Below are 14,111 nucleotides of genomic sequence, written 5' to 3' on the forward strand. Positions count from 1 at the left end.
CCCACGCCCGCCCTGGCACTCCCTGAGGAAAAAGGAGACTGAAGATGGTAAAGTGGGCAGAGAAGGTCACATCATGAACAAAGGCAAAAACAAGCAGGATGGACTATATACAAGGACCCCTGAAATAATTGTTTCCTTAGGGTATTTAATAAAAATGAAGGTAAAAAATTGGTCTATGTTCAAAAGAGTAAAAGACTGTGCTAAAATGTTCACATGATATGTGTAGATTCAGAGACATCATTAAGATTTTTGAGGAGGGCTATGGCAAACTTTCATGTGTTTTAAGACAGCAAAAGAGAGGAGATAATGAATTAAGATACAGATTGGTAGTTAGATTGAGAGTTTATAGGTAGAGGGTAGACATGCATGGTGGATTCATATTTATATAGATAATACATAGATCCCTGTTTTCTGATTGTTTTTCTTCTATGATGCCAAAAGTAATAATGACAAACTGTTTAAATATAAAGAGAGGTTGCAATCTTAGAAGTTTCCAAGTAATCATGACTAATGTTCACCTATGCTTTGACATTTGATCCTGGAGTGGTTCTTAATTGTTTTATCTCTATATCCAAAAGTGTGATCATGTAAATACCTGGTAATAACCAAAGTAATTATAGCAATCACATATGCACATTTAAGTGTAATGATTATATATACAGTATATCTTAACATCTATCAGAAAACTATGACTAAAGCATAAAACCAGTGATTGCACAGATATTATTTAGCAGTTTGTGCTTGAAAGATCAGATACACAGAGACCATAGAGTTGGTGCTTGGGTGACACATGAGTTTGGCAAAATTGTAAATCTGGTGCCTAAATGTCTGAAGTTTAGGAAACAACAATCTAGACTAGCCTACCTAAATTTTAGTAGTGTGTCCTACCTCACGATGCATAGAGCAGCACAGCCAGGAGGCAGCAAAGCAGAGAAGAGTTTTCCAGCTCTAAAATTAATGTTCTGGAACATCCTGTGTCCTTCAAAGGCCTGATTTAACAGATGAGAAAAGTGGGGACCAAAACAAGGAGATCAAATTTGCCTGAGAGTGTTAATGCAGAGTGGCCCAAATAGACTGTAGATAGTCTGCACCCCTCCTTCTCAGAAAATGTTTCTTTAGCAGGTCACCATGATGGCGTCTTTGTAACAGGATCAAAAGGGTTAATTATAATAGACATTGAATTCATTTCTAAATGGCTGTCTCTCATTCATATTAAAATTCTAAATAATGTAAACAGTCCTGGAAGGGTTTAATTGCATTTTTATTCCACTATATTTTGTTTTCATCTTTTCTTGTGTTTTTTTTTTTTTTTTTTTTTTTTTTTTTTTACATCTGTTTCCTGGTAGAGTTACTGGAATTGAAGTTCCTTGAAGCCAGGGACCTTATTCTTCATCTCATCTTCATTAGTGACTTGAAAAAAACCTCTGAATCAATGGTCATTCAACATATGTTGAATCCACTTATAAATCCTATATTTTTGTTTTTACAAATTATATAAATGATGGATTCAGTCAACAAATATTTATTCATTTCCTATTATATACCAGGGATAGCCTAACTGGTTTCTAAATTTATCCACAATTTTGAGTTATTTGGTTGAAATAAATGAAATGTCAGTGATTAAATGCATAGTGAAGGATATAGATATTTTTCCAGGAGTAGAATAAAGATTTAAAAATATGGATAATTTGGACCTATCTTACTTTGTTATTTTTCCCCCTAAGATTTCCGTGCTAATTTTTTTTTATTTTATAATGAGGAAAAATAGATTGTATTAAAATACATTTAGGACCTCCCCAGTGGCGCAGTGGTTGAGCGCTGGGTTGCGAAGCTGCCCACAGCCTCTGCAGCGCCGGTTCGATCCCCGGCTGCTCCCCAGACAACTGAGGAGGGTCCCACATGGCGCGCAGACCTCTCCGGCCGCCCGCTGCTCCCCTCAGCAGTGTACTTCGGTCCTTCTGCTTGCTCTGCTCCCCGCTCTGGCTCTGGTGAATTCTCTCACCCTCCCGTGCCTCTGACTGTACCCAGTGCATGTATAAATAAATAAATCTTTTAAAAATATTAAAAAATTAAAATAAAATACATTTAATTATAAAAAGCTTTGGCATTTATTTTACAAATTTAACATCCTTTTCCTTCCATCTTCCCCTGAAATCTCCCTTCTTGTCCAAAAAGACTTCAAGGTCATAGACATAAATTGATCTTTTTAATTTTTGGTTCTCATTCTGATACTGGAAAAACTGCATTTTTAAAAAAGAAACATGCCTTCTTAAATTTAAGAGATAAAACACATATAGAAAGATTCATGAAGTCATAAAAGTTCATAGTCATGTCTACCCATCAAATAAAAATTATCGAGCCTATATTTACGCCTAAGGAAATTAAGAGTAGGAAAATGAGATAAAGTATGATAAAATGCTGCCACGCTATAGGAGACTCCAGAAAATACTTTCCTTCTTGCTCTATTTCCACATTTGTATTGAAATCTGAGACCCAGACAAATTAAGACATTTTGCCAATGTCCCTGAGGAAGGCAGAGTTACACCTTGGTCTTCTGAAACCAGTTTAACTCTCTGTCATCTAGATCACACTGATTTTCTTAATGCAAGTTAGTTATTAGAAACTTTACATATGACATTTCCACTAAATCCATGCCTCATATCTTCACATTTATAGACATTTGAAATAGCTTCAAACAATCAAAGCCCTTATTCCTTGGCATACAATGACAATTCTGTTCATTGACATTAGCTTAGTAACCAATAACCTCTGAACTGGTGAAGTTTGTGCTTTTTCTGCCTCTCCACCTCCCAAGGATTAAGTGACTATTTTCAAATATAGAAATAAAACAAGCCAGGCCATAAATCAGAGATAATAGAGGACTCTGTTTGCTTTAAGTTAAGACAACTTGTGAAACCAAAGTGCTGGAGAGAATGTAGCTTTTGGCTACTTAATTATTGGGCTGCTCTTACTTTTTCCAGCACAAGTCATTTCCAGGACTAACTCCCTTTTAGCAAGATTTAGAAGCTCAATAGCAACACTATAGTAGGACATGAAGAAGGAGATGATATTAAGGTCTCCTATAAGCATGGACTCAACACCAGTATACTTCTTTAGAATCAGCAGAAGTAATGGTTGTCTAGAGAGAAGATTTAGTTAGCATAAGCACAATGGCCCCAAATACAAAAGTATCTCTCATTAGATTGACCAATAAGCACCCACTTGGAAATTGTTATCAAAATTGATCAGGTTGTTAGTCTTCTATTACAAACCATGAAATAATAAATTTTTGGAGTTAGCAGAGATCTTAGACATTTCTTATCTAAACTTATATTTGGAAGAACTGTTCATAAGGAAATCTGAGGTCCAAATAGTTGAGCAAGACTTGAACTCTTGGCTTCTAATACCAGTTCAGGCTTCTGTTTTCTATATTATTTAGATTTTCCTAGTGCAAGACAAATATTCAAAGCATTGCAAATGACATTTCCACTTACTCTGTATCTCCTGGCTCCTATTTCTAGACAGGTTAAATCATATCAAATAATTAAAGCACTCATTCATTGGCATTCATTTCTTCAACAAATTATAAACACAGGCTCCCTGGTGGCACAAGGGGTTAAGATGCAACCTATGAAGCAATCTGCAGCCTCTGTAGCACAAGTTTAATCCCTGTCCGGTCACGGCACAGCAGACCTCTCCTGTCTTATCCACTGTTCCCCTCAGTAGTGTACTTCTGTCAGTCTGCCTGTTCTGTTCCCCACTCTCTCTCTGGTGAGTCCTCTCATTCCCCACACCTCTGGCCTGTACCCCAGCTCTTGTATGCATAAAGAAATAAATCTAAAAAAACAACAACAAATAATAAATGTGCATCATAGAGCGGCAGACATAGGTGTAGATCAGACATCTTCCTATTGAGGAACTGATAGGATTTCTTAGCTAATATTGTAGATTTTACATTTGCTTTTCACCTGAGGCTGAGCAAAAGGACATTTCTAGCCCTACTAAACAATGACACAAATGTCTTTGATGTTGTCTGCAAAGGAAATCATAAGTATTTCCAGGAAGCTAGTTCTGGATTGATTATGGGTGAGAGCATCTTAAAAGGAAGTCACTTCTATCTTGGATTCTATGTTTACTTCAATAATCTGAAATCTATACATGAAAGGCATTTATTTTACTTTGTCTCAACCTCCTGATTGGATAAGAGGGAATTTAAAATGATTTATATCAAACTTATTTTGACTTACATAACAAATGAATATCAGGAGTGGAAAAAATTTGAGAAAGAGATAGTATAAAGAATTATAGATTAATAAACATATGAGTAGATGGAGGAAAAGTTGTTAACTTTGTAACCATTTGGAAAACAGATTTTGTGTTGCTTAATATTCTGCCTGTGTTATAGTCCAGATTAAAGACAGATCATAGAATATTATGAATTTTCTAATCCAGGGTCCCTGGATTCACTTACATCCACCACCAAATTACCACTGCACATTGCCAAGTCAGAATTCAACCCTTACTTCTCCATCTTGGAATGGCATTTGATTTGGAATGATAGTAACATGCTTAGAAATGAAGGGAAAACATGTCACTTCTAGATACTTTCAATGTGGTAAATATGCTTTGTCTTCTTGGATCTCAATTTTCAAATGGAAAAATAATGCACTGTGTCAACTTACAAAACTTAGAGATGCTATGAGGATCAGCTAAGATAATATATGTAATTGGTAAATGAAAATGATATTATATAAACAAGAGCTATTATCACTGTGTTTAATCAATCTATTAAACCACTTTGTAATAGAGTGCTTTGTGATAGGATTCACTATCTAATTCTCAGACTTCTCACAAGAGTTGTCTCCTTGAGAAAAGTCCTTATTCATCCTTAGATACTTTGTTATCTATGGAGATTTGGCAATTTTATTTGTTTCCCTTTCGTACACACATCCTATTTATGGGAATTTCTATTTCCTCCACTTTTTGGTATGGGATACTCATTCAGGATGGCTGAATAGGTTTTAAAAAGGACTTGAGCCCATTCTTTACTGGGACTCTGCAAATTTAATTTTAGGAACAAATATTGATGGTAAAGCTCACAGCGTTCAGTCCACTCTTTAGTGGAAATGAAACTGTAGAAGGGCCCAAGGCCAAAAAACGAGCCCCTTTGGAAATAATGTTTTGGGATATGGGCTCCAATACCTCAAGTGCCCACAAGTTATCCCCTTGTTCCAGGCCCTCCACAGCCCCTTGCTCAAGCACTCAGAAAGACACGAGTGTCCTGCCACAGGAAAGCAGAGTTGAGCTTTCCTGATACCAAGCTCAGCAGAAAGATCTACACCTTAAATAGCCTTGTTCACCCAGTTTATGGGCCCCTTAGTCCTCAGGGCCCTCCTTTATTTGCAATTGACAAACCTCAGCAAGCCAGCTGTTGATAACAAAGGGATAATGAGCTTTGTTTATGGAAAGGATTACATGAAATGCCATTAATTGTACCATATCTGGAATGTCTCCTTGTTCTTGTAAAGAATTAGGCTGGAAACACAGAGAATGTTCTGTGATAAAGGCTATATATATTCTTATGTTTAGTTCCTTAAATACTTTTTGGAATCTATTTGTAAAAATCCTGAGAGCAGAGACTGTCATATCTGTGATTTAAAATAATACATGTATTGCTATTAAAAATTGCTAGCTGATTACAGCTTGTAAATTACATGTTTACAATCATGATTGACATAAAGGTTTATGTTGCAACAAATCTCCTCCCTCTCCCTGCCGCCACCCCTGTCTTCTTCTATGTCAGTGAATATCCAGGAATCAGAACCTCCACCCTGAATTTTCCAAATAACCTTGCTATGCTTGCATGAATTAGCTGTCCAACTTCAAATCCATGACCCCAATATATTTGTAGTTTGGTAATATTTTATTTTTCACACATAACACTGAATGCACGTGCTTGTCATTGTTATTGTAATGAGGGCAATGATATGTCCTTGACCTCAACCAATGACCCGGACACACTCTGAGTGGCACCATTCTAGCAGATGCTCAATAAAAGCATGGTGGAAAAAGGAATAAAAGTCTAAGCTTCCTATATGACAAAACAACTCACGTCCCAGCTTTATCTTCTCTCCTATCTATGACTCCCACCATGTTTGACACTTGCATGCAGTTTTCTTTACACAGAGCATCCTGTGCCTAAATCTATTTGTGCTGTTCTTTTCACTTGGATTGGCCTTTCTCTACTTCTTCATCTGACTGACTCAAGCTTATCTTCAGAATTCACTGACACATTAACATCGAAAGTCTCTGACAATCTGTCCCTCTGCTATCTAATTTAGCACTCTCCTTTGATCACTTAAGACTACCCCAAATATGGCATTTTTCAAGTGATACAGAAATTGCTGTTCTTTAATCATGGTTCTGTCTTCCAATATGAACCTACTGTAGGAAAGGAAACTTATTGTGACATATTTAGTGTCTTCCCCCAGAAATATGTTGTAATCCTAACCTGGTACCTGTGATGGTGTCCTTAATTAGAAATAGGATTTTTGCAAATGTAGTTAGAATGTAAATTCAGATGAGGTCATGCTCATCTTTGTCCAATAGGACAGGGTCCTTAGGAGAGGAGACAGGAGACAGAGACCCAGGGAGAAGATGGTCATCTGACATTGGAGGGAGGGATGCAATTGGAACTCAAGGAATGTCCAAGGTAGCGAGCAGCCATCAGAAGCTGGGACAAGGCAAGGAAGGCTCTCCTCTCAAACCTCAGACACAATGGGTCCTGCCAACATAACACCTCAGAGGCCCAGCCTCCATAACAGCAAAAGCACTCATTTCTGTTCAAGCTACCTGGTTTCATGTTCCTGATTATAGCAGCCTAGAAAAGAATAGGGCTTGCCTTACTTAATATCATCTTGAAAGTGACAACACAATTCTTGTCATCAATAAGGGGGGCATTAGCATCTTGTGTCCCCAAATAGAAGGTAATGAGAACCCAGCATAACTTCTGTAATAGTCTGGCAAAATTTCATAACCTGGGTCTAATCATGAAGAGACTCTTACAAAATAATTGGTCTTGGTCTTTGATTTAAAAAAAAAAAAGTCAAGATCATACAAGACTGAGTCACTGGTTCAGGTTAAAGGAAGTCAGAGACAAATGCCAACTTGAAGCCACATGTAACAGTGGATTGTGTCCTTTGCCATAAAGAATACTGGGGCAATTGGTGAAACTTCAGTGAGGTCCCTGGGTAAATGGAGAGATAGCAATCCTTTGTGCTAATCCTGGAACTGTTTTTAAGCTTTAAACTTGTTTTCAATAAAAAGTAAAAATTTTAGAAAAAGATAAACAACTTGAATTTTGGAGATAAGTCCATGTTGTGACAGGAGAAAAACAAGTTCTATAGAGGATTTTGAATTGAAAATCAAGATTTGATATGAATTTGGAGAGATTTTAGCTACCATTGTTATTTTTCAGAATAGAGGGTGATATTTTTGTTCTTGATAGATTAATGCTAGTGCTGGAAAAATAATCTCAAATGGCCTGGTGCTTTGATCTTTCAAATCATGGTGTTATTTAGAGGAAGCTGGAGAGCAAATGAAATTTTATTTGATCACGTACATGATACATTTAATTACAGGCATTATTTAGGGGATACATGAAAGCATTCTGTTGGTGTCTTTTGTTTCTTCCATGATAAGAACAAGGGAATTGTTTTGTGTATGGGGAGTAGAAATAATTTTTAGAAGATAATGCAATTTAGAGGCTCTGTATGTTTTAAATGTTTCTCACGGCTGATTAAAGGCTTGCACTTGGATGGGAAATCTAATGCTCATCTGGGTGATGAATGTGTTTTCATTTCAGGAAAGAAAGACTTCTTAAGTAGAAGTTAGACTCATGGGAGAATTGCACAGGGACAGGTGGGAGCATGCCTATGATTAGGGGAAAGTTAATGGAAAAACTCTTCCCATTTGGAGTTTGAGGGACATTCACAGACTTAATGAAAATTAAGTTTTCTCTGCTTTGATCTATACAGTTAAATATTTCTTTTTTGAAACATAAAATTAAATATTGCTTCTATTTCTTCCCAGTTATGTAGAGAACCATCTATATTTAACAGTGAAATTAATTAAAATTAAATAAATGAATAATAACAGATGATTAAGATGAATGATCATATCCTTAAAAATGATCAATCCTACTAGCTCTTCTTACATTTTCAACTCTAGAGACGTCAACAAACTACCACTCAAAGATCCCATCTTCCCAGCTGTCTGTTTGGTAAATAACATTTTATTAAAATTTATAAATGTTTGCATATTGTCTATGGTCTGTCTCATGCAGAATGTTGTCCTTACAACACAGACTGCATGACCCATTAACCCTACAGAGTTTACTCTCTAACTCTACCCAAAAAAATATTCTTGCTGACTCCTGCTCCAGAGATGATCACATGTTTAGAGTTTAAATGATGGTAAAAAACTAACAGAAAGGACTTGGTGGGGTTGAATATAGGATATGATCATAAGAAGGATTTCAGATTCTTAGATCCCCTTAAAGACAATACGTAAGTAATAATCTGGTTTGCTCTTCACATTTTGCATTAGGAAAACAGAAGTCTATGGTGTTCTAAACATCCTTATGCTTAATATACCAAACTTAAAATATCCAATATATACATAAACAGGAAAACGCATAAAAATGTTGATGCATTCATATACCAGAATAATATTCGAAAGGAACTATCAATACCTATAAAACATGACTGGAACTAAAAGAAAATGTGATGTGTAAAGCAAGCCACACACACACACACACACACACACACACACACACACACCCCACAATACATATAACACACACACATGGAAATATATTCTATATGATTCCACTTAAGTAAATCCCAAGAACAGGAACTTACATACCATGGTCATGGAAGGCAGAATGAGGTTACCTTTGGATGAGGTGTGGCATTTAGATGGAGCAAGTGTAAACTTTCTCAGGTAATGAAAATATCCCATATTTTGCTGTTGGTGGTGATGGCCAGGAGGAATGTTCAACTAAGTCAAGTGAGTAAAAATCTCACCAAATTCAACAGTTTTAGAATTTGTAAATTTTGTCTTACCTTTATTGTACATACTACAGTAAAAAAAAAAAATATAGGAAAATAGGTAACGCAATAGTGTTTTTTAAAAGATTTAAGGTCCTGAAACAAGCATGAGGGAGACTTACAATGTGACTTCTTTAACTCAAGGAATTTGCCTGTTTAGTAAAACCCCACCAAACCATGATTCTAACACAGGTGTTCAGAGGACTGCTGTTTAAGAAAACCACTCATTTTGCTGCCAGGATATATTTTTAACACCATTTTTAATGAGCTTCCCTTTGATTGCCAATTTTCCACTTCCATAGTATTTTGGGGAGGGGTATAATTTCTCCACATTTCAGCACTGATACTGGTTTAAAACAATCCTGCACTATCATATGAATATCTGGTGTCTCTAGTCTATGAATAAAACTTGATTATATGAACTCTTGTAAGTATTTAAATTTCATAATTAAACACTGGAGGGAACCAAAATTCGCTTTGAGACAGATATTTACTTTAGATCAAATATTTGCTTTAGACCTGCGTACCTGTCCTGCACAAATTATTTTTCTCATGCTTTTATTCATCAGCTGAAAAACATGAATGAAAAAATAGTGCCTTGCAGGCACAATCCTGCCAAATAATGTTGCCTATAATAGATGTTTGATAAGTGGAGTTGAATTGAATTGTAACAGATAGCTCAAGGAAAAAACAAAAAGGCATAAATAAAGCATCCCTTTGAGAGAATATTAGTTTGAAAAGATTGCAAATGAAAGAAGACACTTGAGAATTTCTTTTTACACTGTGTATTATGCATCTGGCACAGCACAGCCACTTTGCTTTCTCATAAAATCCCCATATTTACTTTATAAAGTAGGTGCAGATTATCCCCATTTTACAGATGAAGAAAGAAGCTTGAAGTGGTTTAGTGGCCAGGATCAAACAAATACTGTATTAGTCACACTCTCCAACTTTGAGAGGCAGAAATGTACAGCCAAAATTATTCCAGAGGCTTACAACAGCAAACATTTTCTTTTTTTTTGAGGTTCAGCATTGGCTCTATTCCCTATGTCTTCATACTGTAGAACCACAGCTGAGAAGGAGACTCCATCCAGAACACTGCTGAGCTCACAAGTCAACCACACAGTGCTCTTATATTACACATGCTCCATTGACAGAGGATGGCAAAACCTGTTGCCCTGCAGGGAATGGAGGGTGGCACACTTGGTGTTGGGGCTGCATGTTTGTGTCCCTGTAAAACTCATGTGTTGAATTATAATCTCAATGTCATGGTACTAAGAGGTGGGACCTTTGGGAGGTAATGAGATAATGAGGGTGGACCCCTCATAAATGGGATTAGTGCCCTTAAAAATGAGACTCCAGGGCCTCCCCTGGTGGCGCAGTGGTTGAAGGCTGGATTGTGAAGCTGCCCACAGCCTCTGCAGCGCTAGTTTGATCCCCGGCTGCCTGGCGAAGGTCCCGCATGGTGCACAGACCTCTCCTGCTGTGCCCGCTGCTCCCCTCAGCAGTGTATTTCATCTGTCTGCCTGTTCTGCTCTCCGCTCTAGCTTTGGTGAATTCTCTCACCCACCCACACTTCTGACTGTACCCAGTGCTTGTATAAATAAATAAATTAATTAAAAAAATGAGACTCCAGTTAGCTCTCCCACCTACTTCCCCCACCTTGTGAGGATATGAGGAGAAAGCAATGAAAGCATGTAACCTGGAAGAGAATGCTCATCAGAACTTAACCTTTCTGTGTCCCTGATCTCAGACTTCTGCATGTGAAATAAGTTTCTGCGTTTTAAAAATTTTATAAAAGTCTCTGATATTCTGTTGTAGCATCCTGAACTAAGACGTTTAGGGAAAATAAAGATAGCTATGGTAGCTGACTAAGCCAAAATGCAAATTCAGGTTTGTCTGGTATTAAGGTCCATTCCTCTTTCACTAAGATATTTTATATGCTTATTTACAATTCATTAATTCAGTAATTATTTTTTCAACTCTTAGTAGTATGTAGTAACTAAGAAGATCTGATTTGCTTTAGCAATAACTAACTCTTAAATTCATCTTTTCCATTTAGTGACTATAAAGTAACTAGCATTATATAACTAGAATTAAATTCTACCTCATAACGGAGGTGAATTTTTATCTGGAACTAATGACAGGCATACAAACTATACAAATGCACGTATGAGATTTCATATTCAAAGTCCCTAAAAGTCTCTTTTATCTCTCTGGCATTTTCTCTGGTTTCTGTAGCTCCCAAATTTAATATTCTGAAGATTCAGAATATGTTAACTAGACAACTTTGGATATCATTTTGACACCTACATGAATTAAACAAACTACCACCTACTAGAATGATTATTTCATATCAAAACAATATGGAATAAAGGATATATTTAAAATTCTTCAGAACACAGAAAAAAATTTCAAAAGCAGCATGAAAATACACTTTATAGTATTGCCTTGCTTACAGTTGTTTTCTTACTGCAAGTTCTTCAGCTGGGAATGCTTTCTTTTTTATCATGTTATTGCAAAAAAATTCACACAGGCATGATAATCAAGATTGGATTTAGTTTCTTAATATTAGTTTACTCAATTTGCATTATTAGAAAACTCAGAGAGACATAAACATACCATTTTGCTGTCTTCAATTCCCTTGTCATGTATTGGTCGTTAAAAGTGGATCAAATATCCATAAGATTATAAAACAAATTATATCTGGGAGAATATTAGTTTGTGGCCAAGATATCCCAAAGATGGACATCCGAGGATATATCTGCATGCGATGTTGGAAACACTTTGCTGTGGACTCACATGATCTGAGGACTTGTAGAAGAGTGTCCTACTGAATTCAAGAGCTGTGCCAACCACTATGAGTGTAGTCAAGTTGTCCTTAGGTCTAATTAATTTAATTCAACTCATTTTACCCAGTGCCTGCCACATGCTTTATGTTATTAGCAGGCTCTGGAAATATGACACTACACAAGATAATAATCTGCCCTGCAGGATCTAGGGATGGAGCAATAGCCTCTGCTGAGCCCCACTGCTTACATGTGACTTCTAGCTCAGTTTTCTGACAATACCAGGGACGATGGTAGTAGGCTGTATCCATGGTTGGTGAACTTTCCACCTTCATTAATTTAGCAAAGGTCTGACAGTAATACAATGGCAGGATGATGTCTGTTCAATATTGTTTTGTTTTAAATTGTGTTTTTTTTTTTAATTGAAGCTACTTTGGTTTACAACATTGTGTGTGATTTAGGGGTACAGGTTTACACCTCTTCAGATGTATGGTACCACCCCACACCTATCACCAAAGTACCAATAAACCTTCCGTGAATTCTATTGGATCCCCTCCCCAATTTTGATCCCCATACCCCTTCTGTCGGCCTCAATTTTGCAGTCAGGTTTATAGGGTTTTGCTTTATTCTTTTGTTTCTTTATATTCCACATATGAATGAAATCATCTTGTATTTGGCTTTCTCCTGACTTATTTTGCTTAACATAATACATTCCAGTTCCGGCCATACTGTCACAAAGGACAAGATTCCATCATTTTATTATAACATACATGTTCCCGTTTAACCTGGTCTCATTTTACATCAATTCACTTAAAGTCCCAGTTTCCAACAACCTGCTAAAGACTTGAAGTGAGGACTTGCTGTTCTGGGCTATAGGGAGATATTGGTTATTTTAATACTACACAATTAGTTTTTTTTTAAAGATTTATTTATTTATACAAGCACTGGATATAGTCAGAAGCGTGGGAGGGTGAGAGGATTCACCAGAGCCAGAGCGGGGAACAGAACAGGCAGAAGGACCGAAGTACACTGCTGAGGGGAGCAGCGGGTGGCAGGAGAGATCTGCAAGCCATGTGGGCCCCTCACCAGTGGCCAGGGATCAAACCAGCGCTGCAGAGGCTGCAGGCAGCTTCACAGCCCAGTGCTCAACCACTGTGCCACCAGGGGAGGCCCGCAATTAGTTAGTTCTTACAGACTTTTGCACTTTTTGCTTTACTGTACCCTGCCTATAGGCAACAGGTTTGAGTTGAGTTTTTCTCTGGAACACTGGTTCCTGGGTCCACTGTGAATGAAAGACAATTCAGCTTGTCATCATCATCATTATCTCCACCACCAGCGCTGTCATCATTATAATAACCCAAGCTAACATTACTGAAAGCTTTCTCCATGCCAGAAACTGGAACACATATATTAAATGGAACAAATATATTAAGTATATAACACACATATACTTCATTGAATGCCACAGTGATCTTATAAGGTAGGTTTTATCATTATCCCCATTTTAAAGATAGGACAACTGGGATTCAGAGGATTACATTATGTTGTTCAATGCCATAAAGTTAGTAAGAGGCATGGCAAGGATTTGAAATCATGAATCTAATGCCAATATCCATGTTCCTAGCTACTCTATTTTCTTTCCTTTTTACTTAATTATTTATGCATACAAGAGCTAGGGTATAGGCCAGAGGTGACTATACCTTCACAAGAGTCACAACTGGAAGAGAAGGGAAAGGAATGCCTTGTAAGTGTTTCATCCATCATCTGGGGTATGTAACAATGTCAGTCTCTGCCTTGCTTCTCTTGCTTCAACCCTCCTTTTTGAGAGATGAATTCTATAGACTAAAGTCGTCTTTAGTTATTGAACCAACCCAGAGACTGTCAGGGCATAATTCCTGTTTAGAAGGTCTTGGAATTAAAGCCCCCTAGGTTTGGGCCCTGGAGTCTCAGCATGACTGATGAGTAACTTGTCTTCAAGAAAATAAAGTAATGGGCTTCCCTGGCCACAGTAAATGGTTTTCATCAGTCTCAGAGTAATCATTATCTTTATTTCTTAGTCCAACTTGAAGTTCCCAATAATGTAGAGTATCCTTTGTTATCTCAATAATATTATTAATAATTGTGATTGTTTCAATTGTTCAGAGCACATTTACCTATATTAATTTATTCAGTCTTCACAGCATCCCTTTTACAGGATGGACATCATCATCAT

This window comes from Talpa europaea (assembly GCF_964194135.1).
Source record: "Talpa europaea genome assembly, chromosome: 3".
Lineage (NCBI taxonomy): Eukaryota > Metazoa > Chordata > Mammalia > Eulipotyphla > Talpidae > Talpa > Talpa europaea.